The sequence below is a fragment of the Hylobates moloch genome, unplaced genomic scaffold (assembly GCF_009828535.3).
Source record: "Hylobates moloch isolate HMO894 unplaced genomic scaffold, HMol_V3 SCAFFOLD_1, whole genome shotgun sequence".
Taxonomy (NCBI): Eukaryota; Metazoa; Chordata; class Mammalia; order Primates; family Hylobatidae; genus Hylobates; species Hylobates moloch.
This window is the reverse complement of record NW_026652276.1, coordinates 190804942-190818314: the sequence shown is the minus strand read 5'-3', so window position 1 is coordinate 190818314 and position 13373 is coordinate 190804942. Positions and strand designations below refer to the sequence as shown.

Here is a 13373-nt window from a genome sequence, read left to right as displayed (position 1 = left end):
ACTGATGATCCTGGCCCTGTGTAGGAATAGAATAATGTGGGTGTTTGTATTGTAGTTTTTTAACGAAAATGTTTAGAAAGTAAAATTAAAAAATTTAAAAATAGAAAAAAGCTTATAAAATAAGGATATAAAGAAAATATTTTTGCACATACAAGGTATTTGTGTTTTAAGCTAAGTGTTATTATAAAATAGAAAGTTTAAAAAATTAAATTTATAAAGTAAAAACCCTACAGTAAGCCGATTTGTTTATTATTGAAGAAAGAAAACAATTTCTATAAATGTGTTGTAGCCTAACTGTACGGTATTTTTAAAGTCTCTAGTAGTGTACAGTAATGTCCTAGGCCTTCACGTAACTCACTGGTCACTGACTCACCCAGTTACTTCCAGTGCTGCAAGCTCCAATCATGGTAGGTGCCCTATACAGGCGTATCATTTTTTATCTTTCGCACCATATTTTTAATGTACCTTTTCTATGCTTAGATATGTTTAGATACACAAATGCTTACCCTTGTGTTATAATTGCCTAGAGTATTCAGTACAGTAACATGATGTACAGGTTTGCAGCCTTGGAGAAACACTCTTTACTGTATAGCCTATGTGTGTAGTACATAACAGTAGGAAGTTAGAGCATAACTATGAGGAATCCAAGAAGGCAAAGTTGGCACTCTAAGCATGTACTTTGTGTCCAGGAAATTTGTCCAAGATTACTAGAGATTGAGTTACTGAGTTGGGGTTGAATGACATGCCTCTGAATTCCAGGAGAGGAAAAGGACTGGTAGCAGATAGGAGAAATTCTATCAAATAAAGAGACAGCAAGAGTTGTGAGAGGAAACATATACCAGAATCTTGGTCATGGCTAATCCATAGCATACCAGGGAAAAAGGTAAACCACAAGGAGGTTCATACTGCAAGACCCTAGCTGTCATTATGGGCCCCATCATCCTGATAAGTCTGGAAAACAAGACAAAACAAACATGGGAACCTATTTATTAACTCTAGTATACTTTGCTCTTGCTCAGTCTAACAGGCTGTTGCTCTCTGATTGTTATAAAAAATTTGCTTAATGAAATAATTTTTGACTCAAATAAGGTTTGACTCAGAAGCCAGGGCAAACCTAGCTAATAGGTAAACCAAATAGCTTTAAAACAAAAGAGCTGAGAAGATCAAATCTTCTATTTTTTTGAGGATCCATTTACCCCCATCTGTCAAAGAATCTTAATTTTTATCTGCAATCCTTTCTCTTTCTTGTGTATTTAAACTTACCCTCTCATCTCAATCTTTCCCATCACCATTTCAAAGAACTCGAGTCTTTTTCATCTTAGAAAATGCCATTGCTTGACTCTGCACCCTTCTGGAAGTATTCTATTACATCTTTCCACTCTTTCATATACATACTTCTTAAAACAGTTATCTGTTTTGCTTTTATATGAAGAATGAGAAACTATACTTCTCATTTACAGCTCAGAACACTCTAGTATGGTTTCTACCTCATGTACCCCAAGATGGCTCTCAAGATTTCCAATGGTCTTTATGTATAATCTGCTGAAATTATTACATTAGTATACAACAGGGCTAATGAATTCTTCTTACTAGAAACTCAATTTTAGTTCCTATAAAACAAAACTTCTTTCTGGGCACTCTTTTTCTTGCTTTTCCTTAGATGTATAAATTTCTGATATATTGCATTCATTGTAATTAAATCTTAATATAGGTGTAACATTTCATCTCTTGATATCCAAGATCAAATTGGTATTGAAAGTTCTTTGTATAAGAGTGTTCCTCTTAGCACAGAAAAATATAAAAACTTATCTGGCTCACGCCTGTAATCCCAATACTTTGGGAGTCTGAGGAGGGTGAATCACAAGGTCAGGCATTTGAGACCAGCCTGGCCAACAGAGTGAAACCCTGTCTCTACTAAAAATACAAAAACCTATCCAGGTGTAGTGGTGGGCACCTGTAATCCCAGCTATTCGGGAGGCTGAGCCAGGAGAATTGCTTGAACCTGGGAGGCAGAGGTTGCGGTGAGCCAAGATTGCACCACTACACTCCAGCCCGGGCAACGGTGTGAGACTCCATCTCAAAAAAACCAAAAACCAAAAAACAAAACAAAAACAAAAAACAACAACAACAAAAAACAAGCAAACAAAAAAACTTACCTACCGCATGTACTTTGTTTTCAAGGTAAAAATGCTTTCAAAGTAAAGTTCTATGGAAACATATAAGTAGACATTTTCACTTATTTACATCATATATATTTTTTACACAAGAAGATTTTTTTAGAGCACAAAAAAGTACCAGCAGATGAACAGCACCTGAAAGCCTGTTGTGTAGAAGATTCTCTACCAGGCTTTAGAGAACCCTCAAAAACAGTAACTTTGAATGTAGACTATATAATTTTTCTCTACTAAATGCTTACAATTTGGTTGAGATAATGACATACATACATGGACATATAGCACAAGTAAAGACAAAAGCAATATTATATATCAGCATAGTTTGTAACATCGCATTTTATATACATGCAATATGCACATGTAACAGCATGCTGGATGAATATGCTTTATGAGAAAAAGCATAGACTTTAAAATATAGATTTGAATCCTAGCTCATGCCTCGTTAACTATATGACTTAGAGCTAGTCATTTAGCTTCTCTGTCAGCTTTTTCATTTATAAAACAATGATAATTCTATTTTTAAACAGCTTTATTTAGGTATAATTATTTTACAAAGAATTGCACATACTTAATTTGTACAATTTGATGAGTTTGGACATAGGCAAACACTGTGATCCATTAGTGCATTCAAGGTAGTAGACATATTCAACTCCTCCCAAAGTTTTCTTGTGTCAATTTGTCTTAGTTTCTGTTTTTGTGATTGTGGTAAGAACACTTAAAATGAGATTTACCCTCTAAAATTTTGAAGTTCGTGATATTTTATTGTTAACTATAGGCATAATGTTGCACAGTGTATCTCTAGAACTTATTCATCTTGCATAATTGAATCTGTGTGCCCATTGAATAACTCCCAATTCCCCCTTCCCCTAAACCCTGGAAACTACTATTGCATTCTTAGCTTGTTTGAGCTTAACATTATAGATACTTCGTATAAATAGAATCAGACAGTATTTGTCCTTCTGTGGTGGGTGTATTTCACTTAGCATAATGTCCTCTAGCTTCATTCATGTTGTCATAAATGGCAGAATTTCCTTCTTAAATATGCTTCACATATAGAAGACCCTAAAAAATTATAGCTGCTATTTTTATTATATAACATAAAAAGATGATACCTTACTATTCTGAGTAGCACAGAAAGTATCAAATAGCTTGTAATTGCTTTATTTTTAAAATCCACTTCCTTTTTAATTAGCTATCTCTAGTCTATCCGTAAGAGGAGCTGAGAAGAAAACTGTCAAAGTTTCTTTTAATATAGCTACAAATATATAACTTACTCCATTATTTCCGTTTTTATTATTGGGGATCTCTCTCGGAAGTCATTTATACTTCTATTTCATTGTAGACTTGTTGCTCTTGGCAAGTCTCACATTTTTTCTTTTGCCCTCATTCTGAAAATTGACACTCCTATGTGGTTTTGATCCCACGTCATCAGCTTTCTCGATTTACTTTCTTATTTTTGGTAGACTACATTTACAAGTAGCTTTCTGGAAAAAAGTGTAATGGAGATACACTTTATAAGAACTTACAGGTTTGAAAATTATTTTTTTAAATCCTCACGCTTGGTTAGTGCATAAAGACAATATAAGGTTAAATTTAAGGTTGGAAAATATTTAAATTCAGAATTTTTAAGGCACTATTCAATGTCTTTTGATTTCCATTGTTGCTCTTATTATGTTCAATGACTCTGACTCTTATTCCTCCATATTTAATCACTTTTGTTCTCTCTGAAATCTATTAGGATCGTCTTTTTATACCTGGAAACATAAAATCATGTGATATCTGTGTTGGGGAAGGGCTTTTTATTGAAGGTACTATTTCTTTGATAATTTTTATCCTCTTCAAATTTTATTTTCTTCTTTTTTGGAAATCCTATTAGCAAGATATTCAACCTCCTGGAGTTACCCTTTGATATTGTTAATTCTTCTTTCCTATTGTTCATGTCTTCGTCTTTTAAATCTCATTTTCTGACTCAGATTTCAAGATGTCTTTCAGACATCTACTGACATTCAAAAACATTATGTAATCTTATATTTAATTGCCAAGACTTCCTTCTTATTTTTTATGATTATATTTTTTAAACCTTCCTTTTTTATTTCATGTGTGTAATATCTCATGGATAATGTCAATTATAGTTTGATCTTTTTTTTTCAAGTTATTATTCTCTATGTATAGCTATTTTCCTTTATTTCATTTTTATTTTTTGTTTCTTTTGGTGCCTGTCTTTTACATTACAGCCTTCATCAAAGGTTTGGTGATCCTCAGCTCTCTTTGTATTTAAGAGTTCACTCTTAAATATAAAGGGCATCTTGGAATTAGGTGGTTTCGTCAACTGGTTGGCTTCACTGTTCATTAATTCAGTTTTTCACCATCTAATTACTGTTGCCAGCCTTTTCAGAAACTAGAGTCTATAGTTAAGTTTCTTCAGAGAATAATAATGCTGGTGCAGGGCAGAGGTAAAAGTGTACTGTTTGGGTTAGGATATTCAAATAATGATCAAGTGGTTTGTTGTTGTTTTCATAGGCCACTGTATTAAAAAATACTACCTGAACACACACTGCTTAGAGAAGCATTGAATAAATGAAAGGAGAAAAAAAGTATTTAGGCAGTACTCCCAAGGTAATGGGGCATAAAAAAATCCAGTTAAAGGCCTAAGACTGAAAGCTGAATTGACAACTTCTCTAACCATTAATGCTACATGGCTCTGGCATCAGAATACAATGATCTATGAGCCATTGATTAAAATTTTCCCCTTGGTTGGATTGAAGTGAAAATAGAGATAATACAATAGCAACCCAATGATGTTATGAAATAAATGGTCTTACACCAATGCAAAAAAGGAAACACAACCTCTGAGTAGTGTGCAAAATGTTAAACAAGCTCTCAAACAATTTTAATATATATCTTAAGAAAGTTCTTTTTGTCAACAAACAAAGTGTGTGATCAGTCACAGAGCTAAGGGGTTTTTTAAGGAAGATCTCAATTGCATTATAAGGCTTGATGTTCTTTCCACTGTGAGGGAAAGTAAAACTAGAGGTCCTCAGAAAATATGCACTACTTTATGTTACTGATGCTCAGAGAAGAGCCGAAGTCAACTCTTGGATCCCGAAGAAGAAAGATAGTTTTATTATTCTCGCTATGCATTTGAAACTGGTTATCCTCTTCCATTTCACTTAAAACAGCCTATGAAACTTATGGTATAATTATGTGTTACTGTTATTTCTTTGGCTGGCTTGTCAACATAGCTATTTATTATTATCATCATTATTATTATTAGTTTTTTACTGAGAACCTTAAGACTCACTCATTTATATTAATTAATATGTATTCCTTAGATGGTCTTTAAGGTGGACCTAATACAATTGTGATACTTTTGTACCATCGAAGAGACTAAGAGAATGCAGATAACTTGCCTGAGGTAGTGCTGCGTAAGAACCTAGGGCACATTAAGCATAGCTGTAACGTATTTAATGTACTCTGATTTTAGAATAATTTTGTCCTCTAATGTGATAGAATTGCAATCAAAATACAAAAGTGGTTTTCCCTTCTCACTTTTTTTCATATAAGTTTAGGCATCCTGCAGGACAGGCGACTTCTCTGGTATACCCAAGAGACAGCAAAACGTTATTGAAAAAAATATTAGGATTGTAATCAAAAGGAGGAAGGTTTTCCTACTTAGAGGTAAAAACACTGAATCATAAATGATGCTGAGATAAAATCTTCATTGGGTCCCAGCTAAAGTAACTATTCAGGTCATTAGAATTATGATTAAATTATATTTATACCTGATATAGTTTATGCCAAATCTGATAATACAATTAGAATTCTGTCTGAGAAGCTATTCTAGAACATTCAAAAGTAACAAAATTGTTATGATTCTCAGCAGAGAGAAATGCCAGTGTTGCAGGAATCACATTAACAATCTGGAAATCTGGGAAAGACGTATCTGTGGACATGATTTTTAGCTACTTTAACATGATCAGTTGTATTGCCCCATCTTCCTAAAATATTTCCTCTATATTTGACTTCAAATTCAAATGCAATTAATGTTCTTTTATTTCTGCTTTCTTATGATTAACTTGTTAAATAATGCCTAGTTCTGATGATCCTTGTAATGTTTGTGTAACCAGCAATCAAAAAGTACTGTGGGATTTTTACCCTCTTCATCCTGTTTCAGTTCATTTAGTGCTCCTATCAGCTTTTTAATTTGACATCTCATAAAGAAATAAAAGTCTTTATTCAGTTTCATTTACATTGCATATAAATGGAACTTTCCTCAGCACCCATGTTATTTTTCCTATTAAATCAATGATGAGGAAAGGAATTTATTTGTCTGGTAATTTGGTGTAGCTATACTGTTGTCTGGGGTTTTTATATGCAATATGCAATATTTTATATCAAAGCTATAGTTCTCTATAGTTGGAGAATGCTACAGCAATCTGTATATCTGCAAAACGTTTCTCCCATCCTTTTCCTTATTTTTTGAGATTTGCAACAGTGGTGTTGAATATTTGGGCAGGGTCACAGGTTAGATTTCCCAGGAAACAGATTCTCAGACACAGATTTGCAGGAAGTTTATTGTACATAATAGGAGATCAAAAGAAGCACAACTGAGTAGAAAGGTGTGTGGTCATAAAAAGGCCTCAGCTGATAGCACAGGGAGCTCCTTTGCTTGGATGCCCCTTTACAGTTGTCTTTAATCAAGGAAAGCGAGACAAACTTTTATGCTTCTGTTAGTCCATTTTCATATTGCTGTGAAGAACTACCTGAGCCTGGGTAGTTTATAAAGAAAAGAGGCTTCATTGACTCACCATTCCACAGGCTGTACAGGAGGCATGACTGGGGAAACTTCAGGAAACTTAGAATCATGGTAGAAGGTGAAGGTGAAGCAAGCACATCTTCACATGGAGACAGGAGAGAGAGAGTGAAGGGGGAAGTGCCATAGACTTTTTAAAAACCAGATCTTGTGAGAACGCATGCACTGTCATGACAACAGCAAGGGAGAAATCCACCCCCATGATCCAATCACCTCCCACCAGGTCCTTCCCCCGACATTGGGAATTATAATTTGACATGAGATTTGGGTGGGGACAGAGCCAACCCATATCAATACTCTACAGTAACCAGTCATTAGATTTGGGCTGCTCCCAGGAAAAGACAAACTGCTTTCTTCATCTGAGGATGATGACCTGAGAGGAACTCAGGTGAGAGCTGTCAGCTGCCAACACTCCTGAATAGCTGGGAAATGAGTGTTTCAGGGCTGGGGTGCAGCAGGTACCCTGCATGGCTCACCAAGGCATCCACTACCATCCATTGCTTGCCCTGCGCAGTTCTACATGTATTACATGAGTTCTTAGAGAGCTCTTTCAGGATTTTTGTGTGCCACTTTTCCTGGAGAAGTACATCATAGGAGAGAATGGTGAGAGATATCACAGACTTTCTATTCTCACTTCATTGCAGCTTTTTCTGAGGCTGCAAATGATATTCTTTGTCTCCCTCCTGTATCACCCATGAGAGATTCCCCTGACCCTTTCTGTAAGCTGTGCTGACTTTGGTGCCTTAACTATAAGAATGGCCAAGAGTTTTATATCTATTAGATTTGAGCCACTAGTCACCATGATCTGCTCAGACCAGAGCTGTTGTATTTTCTGTTTTTTGTTACAAATTGGGCTAGCATCACAACAGGGGCTCTCATCTTGTTGCCAAACATATTCTTCTTTACCCCCACTTATTTGACCTGCCTACTCCTGATGGTCAGTCTATTATCCCCCCTAGAATGGTGACTCTTTCATTTTGTCTGGTGGTCTCTGGGCGTTAGGAACTGGACCCATAAACAAACCACATAATTCAGAGTCCATGGGATGTTTAAGCAAAAATAAGTAGATTACTAGATGTGTTGGTGAGTGGAGCCATTTCTATGTCTATGTTTTTGTTTCTGGACTTGTTTATTCTGCCTTACAAGGACATGAAGGCATATTATGGGTCACTGGTTTAGGGTATTATTTGTTTTAGTTCATGATATTCTGTCCTTTCAGGATCTCATCTCCAAGATGGTGCTTCAGTTGTATCTTCTGTAGAACGTCTCATTGTTTTATCAGGCCAGCAGCTTCTGGTTGGTGCTGTATGTGATGGAGTCAGTGGTTATGTGGCTACCACCACATGGCCTTTGCTATAGACTGCTTTTTATGCAATACTGTATAGGATCCTGTGCAGTGGATCAAATACTTTGTAAACCCATGGGATAGTGATGCTGACTGAGGCCCTAAGAGCACATTAGGCAAAACTTTACCTTGAATATGTGTGTGTAAATTCTAGTAAAGATGAATCACTGTCTCTTCCAGACTGGAATAGTCCAATGTAAGCAACTGGCCACCAGACTTCTTGTTGGACCCCTCAAAAGATGGTGCCATGGGTAGAACTGAGCTTAAGTCTTTGTTGTTTGCAAGTTGAACATTTTTTAGCAGCAGGAACTTGATAAACTTTGTTGAGTGGACCCCAGGCCATTAGCCTTTATCTGTCACTGTGCTACTTTCTCCATCCATGGCCAGTGAAAAAGGCTACTGGCATCAACTGGCTGACTGCTGCAAAGTTCTTTATACCCATGCCTACAGATTTCTCCACATGGCTTTGTCTCTGACCTTTTTAGCTCTGATTTATCAATGTTTCTTCTTCTAAGCACCTGACTAAGCAACTAGGTTATTTGATACTCCCTTAGGGTTGATAACAATTCTATTTTAAACTACTTTTCTTTCCCTACAAAGTGGACTACCGAGATAACCACTTACAGTTCTTCCCATTAAGATTGGTTTGAACCAAATTTTATCCTTAAACCAATTTTAACTATTCTCTCCTCCATCAGCTGGTTATAAAGGATCCCCCATTAGGCCATAGCTATGAACTGAGGGAAAAGCTGGTTCAAGAGAGTCAGAAAACATGGGGATCTGGACAACTTGCTTATCCTACTTACGTCTGCATAACTCTTTGATTGCCTCTAGTCATGCCTAATCTATTATTTCCATTGTACTGTGACTTGATGTGTCTGATAGAATACAACTTTTAATGGACAATTCTACTAACTGGTGTCTCCATTTTTTAATAGGTTCAATAGCTCACAAGGAGCTATTTTTCAAAAATGTTTATTATTCTTCACTATTGATAATCCTGAATGCTATGGGTCTATGTTGTGATTATTATATGGGAACTTCCCATGAACTCATAACTGTGTCCTTTCTAGCTATACGTTCCACAGGTAAGACCTGATGCAGACTTCTTTTCTGCTCTGGGTCCTACTTAAAGCTGGAAGCCTTTTACATTACTTAGAATATGGGTTGAAGAAGTATTCCCAAATGAGGAATATGCTGCCTCTACTATCTGAGGAGCCTTAGCAAGTGTTATCCTTCCTTCATCATGATGAAAGATATCCTTTACCCTGGGATTTGTCATGGCATTTTTTATTTGCTATTTATTACCCTAAAGTTAAAAAAAAAAAAAACACAAAACTTTATATTATTACCATATATTTTGCTGTTCACCTTAATATTATGCAATGCTAGTTTTAAAAGCAAATATGAGGACATTTAATTCATATGAGGAATTGCCAAAATGACATAATTCATGTTTTCTAACTCATCATTGTATATATACCTCATTCTTTTCAGAAATGGAGATGCTCCATAAAACCCAACCATTTTAATTTTACTTGTTGATATGCACACGTTCTACCAATATTTTCTACCTTCAGCTTACTATGAGTCAGGAATGTCTAAAGGAAAGGAACATAGGTTACTCTCTTTTCTTCTACATCATCATTTTCTGCATAAGTGGTTGATGAATGCAGGCAAGTAACAAGAGTAAGGCTGGAGATAAAAGGGCTCCCGGGACATTGTTTTTCTTAGAATGTAACTGCCTTCCTTCTGTGTTTAAAGCAAGTTTTGATTCAACTGGAAAATGTGGCCTTTGGGACCACATTTCCTAGTCATAAGCGCAACACACTTGTATTCACTCTGAGTCTCAATGAATTCCCATGCTTTCTTGATCCACCAGATTTCTGTGCTCATGGAGCAATACAATGTTCAAATGGAATGACAAGAATGAGAGAGCACACAGATGGTGCCTACTCAATCCCCTCTGCTTGCATACATAGTCTTTGTTAAATCAGACATATAAAACACAGAATCAGTTGCGGCTTTCCTTGCATCACTGCTGGGATGAAGCTGGTCCTACTGTAGGGCCATGAGTGGTTCATTAGGCAGATGAAGTACAGCTGTGAAGGAGACCTCCTCTTCACCGTGGCCAAGGAACCTATCATTAATGCATGGTACTCTGTGAATGGTGAGAGGCTGGGCATCTACATGGGCCATACCAGAGCTGTGTGGTATGTGGATGCTGACTGGGACACCAAGCAAGTCCTCACCCGTTCAGCTGACAATGATGTTTCGGCCTGTGAAACAGGGAAACAGCTGGCCCTACTCAAGACCAATTCAACTGTGTGGATCTTCAGTTTTGACTTTGGGGGCAATATCATCACGTTCTCCATGGAGAAGCAGAAAAGCTGTCAGTGCTTTGTGAGCTTATTTGACCTGCAGGATCTGAGCCAGATTGACAGCAGTGAGTGCTACCTGAAGATCCCTTGCAATGACTCTAAAATCACTAGTGCCATTTGGGGCTCCTGTGGGGAGTGCATCATTGCAGGCCATGAGAGTGGAAAGCTAAACCAGTATCGTGCCAAGTCTGGAGAGATGTTGGTGAAGGTTAAGGAGCACTCTCAGCAGATTAATGACATCCAGTTATCCAGGGATATGACCGTGTTTGTCACCGCATCCAAAGACAACACAGACAAGCTTTTTGACTCTACAACTCTTCAACATCAGAAGACTTTCTGAACAGAAAGCCCCATCAGCTCAGCTACCCTCTCCCCCAACTATGACCATATTGTGCTGGGCGGTGGTCAGGAAGCCATGGATGTAACCACAACGTTCACCAGGATTGGCAAGTTTGAGTCCGGGTTCCTCCATTTGGCCTTTGAAGAAGAGTTCAGAAGAGTCAAGGGGCACTTCGGACCTATCAACAGTGTTGCCTTCCATCCTGATGGCAAGAGCTACAGCAGCGGCAGTGGCAGTGAGGATGGTTACATCCATAATCTACTACTTCGACCCACAGTACTTTGAATTTTTTTCAACCTCTACCTTTCATGAATTCTTATTTTTTTCTTTTTCTTTTTTATTATATTTAAGTTCTGGGATACATGTGCAGAATGTGCAGGTTTGTTACATAGGTATAGGTGTGCCATGGTGGTTTGCTGCACCCATCAACCGATCATCTACATTAGGTGTTTCTTCTAATGCTACCCCTCCCCTTGCCTCCCGGCCCCTGACAGGCCCCACCGTGTGATATTTCCCTCCCTGTGCCCATATGTTCTCATTGTTCAACTCCCACTTATGAGTGAGAACATGTAGTGTTTGGTTTTCTGTGAATGATTTCATGTCCTTTGCAGGGACATGAATAAAATACTTTGAATTTGAGTTTTAGGCATAAGAAGCTGGATCTCTATCTAGGCCAGGAAAGCTTCTCACATAATGTTTTGAACTCTGAGAAATAAATTCGTTCGGTAATTTAAAAAAAAAAAAAAACAGAGTCAAAGAAAAAATTAATAAGAATTTCATGATAATAACAACAGAGCATTAAACCAAGGACGGAACACTTCTGAGTGCAGAGGCAAATGATAGGCCCATGAAGCTGGTCCTGGTCATAGGTTGCTTTGGAAGGAAACAGAGGAAGTCATTGCCATATACACTTGCCATAGTATTGCAGAGTACTTCCTTATCAAGACCTAGCTTCTTTTTTGGCCAATCAGAATCTGGTTTCCAGATCTGAGATTTGGCTCAGGTCCAGAAACTATTGTGACATTTTATTGAGATACCTGCCCTCATGCTCCAGGTCACTCATCCTTAATATATTTTATTATTACAATTGAGAAACAATCTTTGTTGTCCTACCCCTAGGAACTGAATAGCTTTCTGCGGGCCAGAGTCTCCTGGCTTCCACTTTGATTTTGCTGCTTATTACAGCAATTGTGCACACATTCCTTCTGATGGTTAAGCATGGCCACTTAGCATCTATTATTTTGGGATCTCCCTTGTTACCAATAAACCCAGTTCTATGACAGCATCTTCCACCATCTTCCCTGGCTTACAAAAGACGGCCATCACTGAGTTTTTCAATTACATTGGTGCACTTCTCATCAGTGTATTCCAGATCACCGGTAAATCCAGTGTCCTCTGAGATCTCACGTGTAACAGTCATCTGGTGACTTACACAGTATATTCCTCTAGCATGCGTCTCTGAACCTTTTGAATCCCTTCTTTTACTACTTTTGATAAGAATTCTGGCACCTGTCTTGCATATAATATGGTCTATCACTTTCTTCATGCTGCTGAGAGCCCTCATGATATCATTATTTCCTGGGTCCTTGTTAGGGTGTGAAATTCTATATTATGGAAGACTTTCCCAATATTAATAAACTTTTTAAAATAAATCCTTCTTGATTCAGTACTCTCAGGATCAAATCCCATGCATCCTCTATTGCAGCCTACTGATATATGTTGCTGATATATATTCTGTACTGATATATGTTCTGTAGCTCCTTTGAGGTTGGTCTTTTTCTCTTCCAAAGGACCCAGGACTTTTCTTGTCAGGTTATATTGAGACATACTGGTGGCCAGAAGAGCAGATGGCAATAAATTCTGATAGTTTGTATTTTATTGCAAGAAACAATCATTTCCATCGTCTTTAAGCATAGGGAGTGCTAGCCTTTAATAGAAGGGAGTGAGCTACCACTGAAGGTGAAAGACTGAAGCCGAATCTAGTAATTTAAGTTTCAAATGCATCAACATGAATGTCCCTATCTCATGCCTCAAGATCTCACTCCTTCCTAATCAAGGCCCTCATATTGGCATAGAAGGCCTTCCAGGATTGAAAATTCAACCTGTTCTCAACCCCTTCGCCCTGTAAAGGTTAAAATATGAAGTTCATCCTCACCTTCTTCAACCTTTCAGTTATGGGAGATGAGAATGTCTTTATTTGCTGCCAGGATTTTCACACTTAATGTTTCATTCGTGATTAATCAACCTCAGTCTTCCATTGTTTTTCTCCAGCACATTATATACTCCATCCAATTCTATAATTTCTGAAATCATTTTCTCA

The 13373-nt window shown here is 37.3% G+C and overlaps 1 pseudogene; it reads left to right on the top strand.

Moving 5' to 3' along the window:
- The first annotated feature begins 10378 nt into the window (after positions 1-10378).
- LOC116810927 (eukaryotic translation initiation factor 3 subunit I-like) lies at positions 10379-11351 on the top strand (annotated as a pseudogene).
- The last annotated feature ends 2022 nt before the right edge of the window (positions 11352-13373 follow it).